Source organism: Myotis davidii, unplaced genomic scaffold (assembly GCF_000327345.1).
Source record: "Myotis davidii unplaced genomic scaffold, ASM32734v1 scaffold441, whole genome shotgun sequence".
Taxonomy (NCBI): domain Eukaryota; kingdom Metazoa; phylum Chordata; class Mammalia; order Chiroptera; family Vespertilionidae; genus Myotis; species Myotis davidii.
The window spans coordinates 803,043-815,904 of NW_006291818.1; the positions used below are offsets into that span (position 1 = coordinate 803,043).

Sequence of the window (12,862 nt, forward strand, 5' to 3'; positions counted from 1 at the left end):
ATCTTTCTTCTATCATTGACAGTCCCTCTAGGTTGTGGGCTGCTTGCCTGTGTTCCTGAGAAGCATCTACGGTACCAGTCTATAGAGTGTGTTTTCTTTAGTGAATTACCGGTATGTTTACCGGTAATAAACTTGCACTGTTTTATGTATATGTTTGATTACATACAGCCTTGTGACAGTTTTCCTGCATGTCATAAGCATTTGAATATAAATTAAAATGTTAAAATCAAATCTGATATTGTTTTACCTTTTATTTGGTGTGTGGAAGGTGTGCGGAAGAGGGGGTAGTCTTATACGGCGAGTATATAACAAACTCTGTATTTTGAGTGGAAATGTTAGGGGGTCGTCTTATACGCCCAGTCGTCTTATACGCCGGCAAATACGGTATATTAGTCAGACATGGTTCATTATATCCATTATCGAACTGAGTCCCACAGTTATTAGTTCACATCAGGGGATTTAAGTGGGATTACTTTTATACAGGTAAAAAAAATTTTCTGTATATTCTTTTTTTCTTCTTATTTTGTTAATTCTCCAGCCTGTGAAATAATTGCTAAAGTTCAATTTATCATTAACGTACGTTGCGGGAGCAGAAGGTTCAAATCTCAGTTTTGCACTCTGCTGCTTCTTCAGGGAACTCATTTCACTTCCCTAGGGCTGGGTTTCCTGGCCTGTAAAATTGAGATAATTATTTTTGTCATCGTGTTGGTGAAAATGTCAAATGCTGTGTGTATGTGTGCTCTGTTATCCAGATGTTAGCCCCAGGGACAGTATCATCACTTGCAAATTGAAGGCAAAGATTCCAAATCCTACTTCTCAGCCCCTGGCTGCCTTCTGCCCTCTATTTATATCTCAGGATGGAGTTTTTCTGGAATACACCCCGAATTCTAATTCCCTCTCAGCCTGTTGGTCCTCCTTCCTGCCAGGATCTCTCCCAAGCCCCTTGCCCTCATCCCCACGCAGGATGAAAATTACCAAAAGAGAAGGGGCCCAGCCTAGCCAGGATGTGGGTTTCTGTGGGATGGGGAGGTTGTGGTGAGTGGATGGATCCGGAGCCTGCTACCTGGGTGTGCTGCCACAGTGGGAGGGGCGGGGTGAATGGAGGGAGTGCAGGGATGGGGAGAAGAGGGGGTTGGCTCATTCTCCTTGCAGGGCTCACCCAGCTTCCACAGGACAGTGTGGCATGCATTTCCGGAAAAGCTCTCTGGCGCCACACTTCATCTTACTAACCTAATTTTATTTTTGTCTTGATCTTGATTCCTCCCTAAAATGGGAAAATTCTGCCTCAAACCCTTTGGAATGACGCTGAGGTTTCCTGCATTCGGGCTGGTTTCATTATAAGCATTCAACTCAGTGCTGTTCTCGGGCTCTAATTGCCTCCCCAGCTCTCTCCTGTGTCAACGAACAGCCCAGGATTTGCCTCTTGGCTCCCAATGCCATCTCCCCCTGGACGATGCCATTTCCAACGAGCATCCACGTTGCTAGAGGGCGGCCTCTCGGGTCCTGGAATCTCTGTTACGGTTCTGGAGCTGGAGATGCTGCTGAGCTCCTTCCAGAAGAAGAGGGAAAAGCAGCAGCAGCGTTTCCATCTGTAGACACAACGCCTGCAGCGGAGGCCCTGCTGCCCTCTGGGCAACGGAACACACTGGATTTGAAACCTTCCAGAACAAGATGCCAGTCTGCCTGCTTTAAGCACACTGACGGCCTGCAGCACCACAGAAGCGTGTCTGGAGGTTGGTTCATCCGTGCGTGGGGCAACCTGTGCCCAAACTTGGCTTTAACACATCTGACGATGGAGGAGGGAGGCTCGCTGGAAGCCCCACGGGGTGTACAGCCACACTCTTCAGGCGGCGTCTGGGCACCGTGTCCTGGGAGCCAAAGCGCTGGGCCCTGTCTCAGCGTGACTGGAAGAAACATTTCTGAGATACCATTTGCCTTCACAAGACATTTCACAGGGACTTTATACATTGACAAAGCCTTTCTGTATTTGGAAGCCATAATGAGTGACGCTGTCTACTTCTCATGTTAACACCTTTCCAATGAAACCCAAATGAAAATCTCTCCCATAAGATTATTGCCAGACAACATTTGTCTCTATAGATAAAGTTCTGGTGTGAAAAGGGAAATTAAAGCTACGTAATCTATCATATTTTCCTTCCCCAGTCTCGGGTGCCAGCTATCTTAAAGTTCAATTCATTGTCTCAACATCCTCATCTGCTCAAGCCAGGTGCCTGACACGTATTTTCCTTCAGCTATTTTTTAAAATGGATTAGCTGTCTGTCTCTCTGTCTATTTGTCCATCCATTCATTTACCTATTGTTTTAATCTGTAAAAGGGCTCAAGCCCTTGGCAGAAGCAGGTATGCAGGTATAGATTAAACTTGAAACGAACTCCTCAGATTGTGGAAGGAATGGATGTTTCAAAATTGCAATAATTTCTTCACATAGTTACATTTAGACATTTTTCAAAGATTGCATGGTGAAGCACAGAGGCCCAGACATGCAGAATGGGACCAATTTCTACCTTTCCTAAGAGGAAAGTTCCACTGGGTGAACGGGGTTGCACAGGGCGGCGGGTTTGGGGGGAGAGGGGGGCAGCAGCATTGCTGAGTGCAGGCTGCTACATCCAAAGGTACTGTGACAAGACCTTGGCTGTCTTCCTGCTGCCTTGGATTTAGCCCATATTCCCGGGCTGGCTCTTTTGCTTTCTGGCCAATTCTGGGAGCTCCCTGGTATCTTGCCTGTAGATTCCCTTTCTTCTTAAGTTAATCACATAGAGTTTCTATTGCTTGCAACCAAGAACTCTGACTCATCTATTCAGCAAATTAATTAGTTCGGTGTTTCACTTACTCAATTAGCATTCCCTGAGCAAAATACCAGTGTGAAGTAGGTATTGTAATCTTTCATTTTATGGATGCAGAAATTCGAGCTCATGGAATTTAAGTTTTGAAAATTAATATTATAATCAGTGTTTGGTGTTTAAAGTGATGGCTTCTGTTTCTTCATGGTCTCCCTGTAGTGTCAACATTTCATCTCAAATCCTGGATGATTTTGAAATCTCATCCCTGGGAAAATGCCCACAATCAGGACCCCAGCAGTGGCCCACCCAGTTGGAGTTATGTCCCTAGTCCAGGAAGACCTGGGAGTGATGGCCCAAACACCCTTCATCTGTAAGAACTCATAGGCCTCAGTATGTGGAGGATTTAGGTAGGAACTTTTTTGAACAGCACCACTGGAGACAAAATGGAGTTGGGGAGGAATTGAATTTAGAAGGTTGGATCTCATAAGTCATATGTCATGTCCATCATTTCAGCAAACTATTCTATCTAGAATCCCAAAAGAGGAAGGATTTGGAAATTCCACTGAAACAAAGGTCTTCTTCCTCTGATATTGAAGGCAAAGCTAAACCTTTTCTTCTCCTAGTAAGAGAAAGAGAAAGCAGTATTAACAAAGCCTTGGGTTGGGCAATTGGAGGTTTTCGATTATTTGATGAAAGTGACTATGTGGACAAGTGAACAACCCATTAAAGGCCATTCTGCTAACTCAAAGGTCACTCTTTCATACGATGTAGATCATAGAAACTCACCAATTTTAAGCCTTCTTGGTAAATAGTTAGCAAAGGAAGTCGCCAGGCTTCTCCTGTATTTACAGAAGTTTGCAGAGAGTTGAGAGGTTAGATGGGCGAAACCGGCAAATTCCCCTCTGTGGGTAACTCTTCTGGAGGAGAGACTGGGTTTTTTGGAATCATGGGTATTGCTGGTAGGTAAAGGGTTGGTGTGAGAAGTGCTCTCCAACCACAGGCTTTTTTTTTTTTTTTTTTGAGAGAGAGAAACATCAATCCATTGCTCCACTCATCCAAATATTCATTGGTGGATTCTTTTTTCTTTTTTCTTTTTTTCAAAGATCTTTCTTTGATTCTTAGAGAGGGAGAGGGAGAGAGAGAAACATCTATGTGAGAGTAAAACATCTATTGACTGTCTCCTGCACATCCACTACCAGAGATTGAGCCCACAACCCAGGCATGTGCCCTGCTCAGGAATTGAACTAGCAACCTTTCGGTGCATGGGATGACACCCAAACAACTGAGTCACACCAACCAGGGCGAGGCTGCATTGCTAATGAGCTGTGAAACATGGTCAAATTCTTAATCTGACAAACCCTCTTTGCCTATTGTGTCATTTCCAACTTATTCTTTAATGGGTTATTTCCTAATTCTACATTTTTTTTGCACTCCAATTGTTGCCACTTATCATCACCTCCCTTATGTCATTTTTCAGTTCACACTCTGGAAAAGGAGAAGGTAAAATAAATAAATAAATAGATAGATAGATAAATAAGTAAAAGGGAAAGCTAGAGCTGGCCTCAGAGACTGTGATATGTAGGGACACAACAGCATAAGATCTCTCTCTTCATCATTATGTGTTGGCTTTATTTCTTCCTAGTACAGATAAACCCAGTCAGCAGGGAATGAGCCTACCAGCATTTCCAGGCCCTTATCCTCCAAGCTTTGCTACCAGAGAGGCGAAGACCTTTTCCCCTTAGTTCTAATTTTTCATCCTCTGGAAGAGACTCTAATGGGCTTGGATCAGGTCATGTGTTCATCCCTGGGTCAAAAAGATAGCCAGCCTGACTTGGATCAGATTATTGTGTGGACAGGGATGGAGGAAAGACGTTGTTCCCCCAAAGAAAGGAGAACGGCTCGGCTAACAAACAATCAAGTTTATGGCATAGAGTAAGGAGCACTTACTCTATGCCAGACAGCACAGTTAGAAGCAGGAACCAGAGCCAGAATTATTCTAAGAATATAAGCTCTTGGAGAATTTTCAGAAATCTTTGGATTTCCACAGAGTGTGAAATGGGGCTTCAAGCCCATCTTACCCAGATCACAAAAGGTTGAGAGATCTTAGCTGATATCGGTTGCATTATGTTTGAACTAAAAGAAAAATAAAGTGTTTATCTTTGATGGCAAGTAACTCTAAAGACAGAGACTTTTTAATTGAATTTATTGTGGTGGTATTGGTTAATAAAATTATGTAAGTTTCAATTGTACAATTCTATAATATATCCTCTGTTTATTGTGTGTTCACCACCCCAAGTCTCCTTCCAAACCATTTCCCCCCTTTACCCTCTCCCTGCACGTTTTCCATTTTCTGTTGACTAGAAGCTAGTCATGGGTCCCACCCACACTCCAGGAGGGTGTCTTTGCGATTTTTTTTCTTAATCCTTTCACATTTTTCATTCAACCCCCTCCCTTCTGACAGCTATCAGTCTGGTCTCTGTATCTGTGAGTCTGTTTCTATTTTGTTTGTTAGTTTATTTTGCTTATTAGATCCCACATATGAATGAAATCACATGGTACTTGTTTTTTTACTTTCCCCAGAAATTTTGACTATTGTGTTAAAATGTAGAGTTCTTGATAGTTAAGTAAATTGATAAGGAACTAAAAGCTGATATGACATAGTGTAACGTAGTAGGTTTATTATCAGAAGATTTGATAACTGATGGTCCAGGTTTACCAGGACATGCCCTTAGGATCAACAGCAGGGGAGGGCGGAATCAGGGCTGGGCAGAGGGAGAGGTTGGGCCTGGATGCGGTCTCAACAAAGGCTCAACCTCCCCCATGAGGGCTGGAGCCCTGTGAACCTTCAGAGTTGTCCTAAGTTGGGACAGGGGGCGGGCCTGGACTTTGTACCTCCACGTCAGCCTGTGTTTGGATGGAGGCTCGCCTCAGAGGGGAGTGAGATCTTTACCAAGTCAGCTCTTTCCAGCCCAGGGCAATCCCGTGGGGAGAGCCAGCAGCAGGCTCAGCGGGGGCGTTCCTAACAGCTGGGATTTGTTCTTTAGTCCTAACTGGGAATCTGGACAGCCCAGCCCAGCATCCTCTACATGGTGGGGAGTCTTCTGGTCTCTAAGTCTGTTCCTAACTTTAAAATCTTCCGTTACTCTGTCAGGTGGAGCCTCAAGCCACTGGAGCTGCAGTGCCTCCTGTCCTCAGTCAGGGCCTGTGATCTGGTCACCACCAACCTGAATCTCAGAGTGTGGGCAAGATGGCCCCGATGCCAAGAGCTTCGTGCTGAACCTGGGCAACAACATGTGCCTGTACTTCAGCCTTCCCTCCAGTGCACATGGGGACGCCAACACCGTTGTGTGTAGCAGCCAGGACGGCAGGACCTGGGGACCGAGCAGGGGGAGTCTGCCTTTCCCTTCTAGCCTGGGAGTGTCACAGAGGGAGCTGTGCATCGCCTCTGACAGGCAGACCTGGCCATCATGCTGCCAGATGGATACACTTTCAAGTTCCCCAACCTGGAGGCTGTCAAGTACCCGGCAGCAGAGGGAGGCTTCAAGACCCAGTGTGTGGCCATTGAGTGAAGGCAACCAACCCATGGCCCCCAATAAAGGCAGCTGCCTCTGTTCCCCCTGAAAAAGAAAATCCTCTGTTTTAGTGTTAGGTACTTACTGGTTCTTGTTTTCCAAAGTGACATGTCATAAATATGTCTTTGAAAATACCCAGTGATACATGAAAAAGAACGAGGAAGATCTTTTTTTAAAAAATATATTTTATTGATGTTTTACAGAGAGGAAGGGAGAGGGATAGAGAGTTAGAAACATCGATGAGAGAGAAACATCGATCAGCTGCCTCCTGCACACCCCCTACTGGGGATGTGCCCGCAACCCAGGTACATGCCCTCGACCGGAATCAAACCCAGGACCTTTCAGTCCGCAGGCCAATGCTCTATCCACTGAGCCAAACCGGTCAGGGCATGAGGAAGAAACACAATGAGGATAAGCCAGAAATTAATAAAACCTATAAAGAAGTAGAAAGGTTAGGGGTGTTGGGAATGCATATGAGAACACGTGAATATCTTATATGCCTGCAAAATTAAATTAACTTCAAAGGGATGGAAAGAGGCAAGCTCCAAAATTAAAATATAGTAATAAAGCAAATGAATCTAGCTATATTGTATTAATGAAGTAACCACATGGAGAAAAGAATTGATTCAAGTAAATTTTGATATCAGGACTCTGGCTGACCATCCCTTAGTCACTAAGGCTTAGTGGGATCTATTGTAAAAGCAAAAAGAATTTCAATGGCATATAAAGCTTTATTATGTTTATTGGTTATTAGCAATGATAGCATTATAATTTTGAAATGGTATATATTGTCAGACAAAGCAAACAAGTGGATATAATAATATTATTAGAAATTAAAACTTCACTGTAAGGGAAAAGAAATAAAAATAGAAAATAAAAGAAGTTTAAATAAACATTTTCTATTAAATTCAAATATATGGAGTCTTAAGTATATATATTTCCTAGCTTTGCCCACTTGAAAGGACTTAAACATAATGACACTTAGGGGAGTGAGCATACTTATTGCTCAGATCTTGATGTGAATACTATTTTCCATTAAAAACAAACAAACAAACAAACAGAAAACAAACGCCTGACTGGCGTGGCTCAGTGGTTGAGCGTTGACCTGTGAACCAGGAGGTCACAGTTCGATTCCCAATCAGGGCACATGGTGCGGGCTCGATCCCTAATAGGGGGCATGCAGGAGGCAGTCGATCAGTGATTCTCTCATCATTGATGTTTCTCCCTCTCCTTTCCTCTCTTAGATCAATAATAAAAAATATATTTTTAAAAAAAAGGAAACAAGACTCCTTGGGGGAATGGCTGAATTCAGGCCGAGAGAAGAAGAATATAAAGCAAATAAAAAATGTATTATTTCCTTGCTAGGCAGCAAGGAAAAACTCTAAAAACCAATGCTTTCTTACCAAAAGGACCCAGGACCCATCTTAAAGGGACTCTCTCTAGCCAAATTTGGGACCGTTTGGAGATCAAAAAGAATAAAGAAAGTGATTATTTTATTGGAAAGGGGACCTGGCCCTGAGCGGGTCTGTCTGAGGCTGGCCTATAGTATGTGGATTCTTGACTTCATGTAGGAAAATTTCACAACACGAGTCCAGGTGAAGTGTAGAGGACGTTTATTAAAGCTGCGGACAGTGAAAAAGGGAGGGCTGGGGAAATGAGCCTAGGCTGGTCTGCTCTGGCTCACTAAGAAGTCAGGGAAGCTTGGCTGGTGTGGCTCAGCGGGTGAGCATCCCCCATGTATCCAGACATCAAGAGGTCCGGGTTTGATGCCTGGGTTTCTGGCAGGCTCCCCAGCAGGGGGCGTGCAGGAGGCAGCTGATCAATGTTGATGCATCAATATTTCTCTCTTTCTCCCTCTCCCCTCCTCTCTCTCTAAAATCAATAAAAACATATATTAAAAAAAAAAGAAGTCAGTAAAAAGGGGGCCTTGGGAACAGGTTTGGGGGTTAGCTTGGGATGAACTGTCACTGCCCATTGCTGCCCTGGCTACAAGTCTCCTGAGGTCCCTTAGAGTTTCGGAGATACATGCCTGTGGGGGAAGAAGTTGGGGGCGGGGGAGAGGAGGCACCTCCATGCTCCTGTGAGGGAGCACTTGCCCTGGAACCTTCATTTAAGGTTTTTAAAGGCTTGGAATTAGGGGAGGTCTTAGGGGAGGATCTCCATAGAATGTTCATCAGCTTTATGCTGACGTATCCACATGAGACTTATTTCCTTAACTTCATCTGTCCCGGGGTGTGGTTGGCACAAATGGCACGAACTGGATTTCTGCTGTCTTCCTGAGTCGGGTGATTTAAGCTATTCACCCTCTGGTTGGGGAAGAGAAGAGCAAACCATTTACTCTCAAGTGTCCCTGGTTTAGGGAAGATAGGATTTACTGGATGGCTGAAAGCTGCTTGGTATCGAGATTTTCTAGATGGCTGCAAACTGCTGTTTAACTATCTCAGCTTCCCTATTTCACTTGTCCTTGCTTACTGGCCTGTCTCAGATGGAGAAGAAAGAGAATAAAAAGAAAGCTCATTTCCACAGAAGAAGCCTAGCTGGTAAACATAGAAGGAAGCATAGAAGTTGATAATACCTGTAACCCCAACATGGTAGGGCTCTTCAGCGGTTACTATCATTGGGGAGAGGTTTGGGGAAGAGTTTATTCATATGGTGTCAAGTTACTCCACAGATTACTGAGGACAAAGGCGGAGAACATGTACCTTCACTCTGGAGAGATCTGGCCATCACAACCTTGCACATCTCAAACTCATCATCACAAATACTGGGACACTCTGATACCATGCGGCTCCAGGTGTAACGCAACAGGAAGGACACAGCATTGCCTATGAAGCATTCTTGCCAAAGACGTTTAACCTGAATCGGGTCATGTTGCCAGACCTAGCTTTCAGTGTCCAGGAAACAGAGGAACATGATAAATTTCACCACGAGGAAACAGCCTTATCTAGATAGAATGTGTGAAATGTTCTACAAAATAAGTGGAATCCTCAAAAAGCCAATGTAAATTTAAAAAAAAGAAGGAAAACACATAAAGATGAGCACTACTCAATACTTTAAAACTTTAAAGGCTAAAAACATTAAGAGTGCAAGAATTTGGTTTAATTGTAGAAATGTGAATATGAACTGGATAATAGATTATATGGAGTTTCATTTTCTTTTATGTGATTATGATATTGTGGTTATGTAAAAAAAGTTCTTATTCTTAGGTACATAGTGAAATATTTAGTGATAGAATGTAATAAATGTCTGCCACTTAACTTAAATAATTTAACAACAACAACAATAATAATATAAGTTTTCCTCTGCATTTCCTCTATAGATGGATAGGTAGGTAGATAGATAGCAATAGAGACAGAAAGATAAAGCAAATGTAGTGGCAAAATGTTAACAAGTGGTGAATTTGGGTGTTAATTCGATTCTTTTATCTTTTCTATAGACTTAAATTTTTCCAAAATAAAAAGTTAGGGGAAAATGCCTGGCTATAAAGCTTAAGATCTGGATGGATTCTTGGATTTTTATTTTCTAAATCTTTTTTTAAAATATATTTTTATTGATTTCAGAGAGGAAGGGAGAGGGAGAAAGAGAGAAAGAGAAACATCAATGATGAGAATCATTGATTAGCTGCCTCCTGCTTGCCTCCCACTGAGGATCGAGCCCACAACCCAGGCATGTGCGCTTGGCCAAAATCGAACCCAGGACTCTTCCATCCACAGGCCGATGCTTTATCCACTGAGCCAAACCAGCTAGGGCTATCTTCTAAACCTTTCATTTGTAAAATTAAAACCCAAAGAGATTAAGTGGCTTGCCCGAGGCCACAGAGTTAGCAAGCAAGAGAGCTCAGCCTCTTATTCCTACTAGTCTTTGCTGTTTCTCATGAAAATTAACCTCACTTTTTTGACATGTAAAAATGTTAACCTCTTTAGTAATCCATTGGCTTTTCCATATTAAAATGACTGGGGGCAGGCAGGGCACACGTGAGGCCTTGACATTGGTCCCTGTCTCTCTCCTGGGCTGTGGTTTCTCCTGCTCCTTAGACCTTTGACCCTGGACCACAGGATGCCTTGGTGCTGATGACAGCCCTGCACACTGAGTTCCCTTCTCAACCACCAGGGTTTTACTGTCTCCTCATTTTATTACTAACTTGGTCCTACTTTCACTGGCCTGGCCACAGCTGACTTAAAAAACACAAAACACCTTCTTTGCATGATAGAAGCAAATCCTAACATAACCAAGTCAACATGATCATATCTTGACCAGGCCCACTGGAAACCTCAAGTTTGGAACAAGATTGCTGCACTCAGGGCAGCAACACCCCCAATCTCCTGAGGAATGGCTTGAAACATGCCAACCTGTACACTAACCACCAGGCTGAGTTTGCCCAAGAACATTTTGCAAGTAGTGAAACAATAAAAAATGAACATGTTGCCCAATCAGCCCTTCTTTCCATGAAGGAAGTAGTGGAGAGGCCCTATGGAAGTCAAGCATAAACCACAGGGCTTCAGTTTGCGAGGTAGAGAAGTAAAAGCAACTCAAAGAAAAAGAAAAATTAACACCTCAAAGATCTTTAAGAAGTTGGGATTGAACTATTCTGCTATTTCCCTCCCATTCCCCTGACCTCGCCTTTTATTCATTTTAACATTTTATTTTATTTTTCCTATTCTGATGTGCTTGTAATTTATTTTTCTTCTTGGACTGGAACACAGTTGGTTTTTATTCTTAACTAGGGGCCCAGTGCACAAATTCGTGCACCTTGAAAGGAACTGTGGGCCATGAGGCTGCGGTAGGCACAGGGGCCGGTCTCGACCCATCCTCTGTGCTGTGGCCCAGCCCCTCCCACTGTGACTCCCGGTCCCCTGTCTGCTGGCAGTCCTGCTACTGCTGCCGCCGTTCCCACGTGCTGATGGCACCAGCCCCACTCACACCTACTGATGGCGCAGAGTGATTGGGGCCGGTGCCATTAGGTGGTGGGAGCAGGGCCGGTGCTGTCAGCAGGTGTGAATTTCAGCTGCTGCCCTGATCAACCCTCAGGAGCAGGGGGAGGTACAGAAGCTCTCCGGGGAAATCAGGGCTGGTAGCCACTGCTTGCACCTGCTGATGGTGCTGAATGATTGGGACTGGCACCAGGCACAGCAAGCGGAGCCAGCTCTGGCAGTGGGTGTGAGCGCCACGCAGGACCAAGGTGGGCAGGAGCAAAGAATTTTCAGTAACCACCAGAGGCTCGCCCGGATGGCGGTGACCAGTGCCCCGCCTTGGTCTGGCACCCCTGCTCACCTGCTCCACCATCCCGTCTCTGCCAACACCCGGCATGTTCCACACACACCCCCTGGTGGTCAGCGCATGTCATAGTGACTGGTTGTTCGATTGTTCAGTTGTTCCCGTTGTTCTGCTGTTCGGTCTATTTGCATATTAGCCTTTTATTATATAGGATGTGTATTAGAAGTTTGGTCTAAAAATGTCTAGACACTTACCCCCTCTTCCCCAACCTAGCTGTTACTTACAATGAACCTCTTTTCAATGAATATCTAATGAAGGTAGCTGTTAAGTAAAAATGAATGCTATATATAAAGCCACGAAATGTTATTTTCTGCCTTGTAAAGAAAAAAATACATCAGTGTGGAATGTGGAATGTGTAGTCAAGCTGGAAGACAGGGGCATCAGGCATGGAGTGGGCAGAAAAACCTTGAGTCAAAAAGGAAACTTGGAGGATATTCTAGATATTGCAAAATAATCCCCAGAAGTTGAATGTGTTTGCTGAGTAAGGCCCTTGGCAAAACAATCCCGTGGGCTTATATTATTGGCACATTCCTTCCCAACGAGAGAGATACTTCTCCTGAATTCTTCGGGCCGAGTTTCTCAGCTCTCGCATGCTCTGTGCCTGCATATGGAGCCCTAAAATTAGCTGTGAAAGCAGGCATGACAAGCTGCTGGCCTGGATTTTATTTGGTCTGCGCAGTATTTTTAAAAAACAGAAATTTACGCATAAAACCCCAGATGTCCACTTCTCTTGACATTTTGGAAAATCTGGCAACATTGGACTTGTTTTTCCCGTTGGTGAAGGTTTATTACCTCCCATGGCCATGAACTCTGAGGTTCGCCACAGACCCTGGAGCTCCTTGTTCTCAGCTTTATGTAAACGGCTGGCTCCTGGAAGCATCTGAGTTTGAGGCCTATGTTATCCAGCTTCAATTCATTTAGATAAAACCATTTTTTTAAAATAAAGATAGGTGTTTACATCTAGTAAGGCATTTCACATTACATAATTTTATTTAATCCTCCCAGCAACCCTTTGAAAGAACTGTACTTATTTATAACCACTTTATTTTTTTTTTTTTCAAATTTTAATTTTTATTACAAAGGGTATTACATATGTGTCCATTTTTTTCCCCGCCCTAGACAGTCCCCTAGCCTCCCCTATTCCCCAGTGTCTTATGTCCATTGGTTAGGCTTATATGCATGCATACAAGTCCTTTGGTTGATCTCTTACCCCCCTA

General features: G+C 43.9%; 1 long non-coding RNA gene across 1 annotated transcript in view; it reads left to right on the top strand.

The window, feature by feature from the left end:
* The window catches only part of LOC107183309, a 24,887-nt gene extending 12,873 nt beyond the window's left edge, over positions 1–12,014 (top strand). Inside the window, exons 3-4 of the long non-coding RNA XR_001514091.1 lie at positions 5,951–6,311; positions 12,005–12,014. This is a non-coding gene — a long non-coding RNA (uncharacterized LOC107183309). The remainder of the gene's footprint in view (positions 1–5,950; positions 6,312–12,004) is intronic.
* The last annotated feature ends 848 nt before the right edge of the window (positions 12,015–12,862 follow it).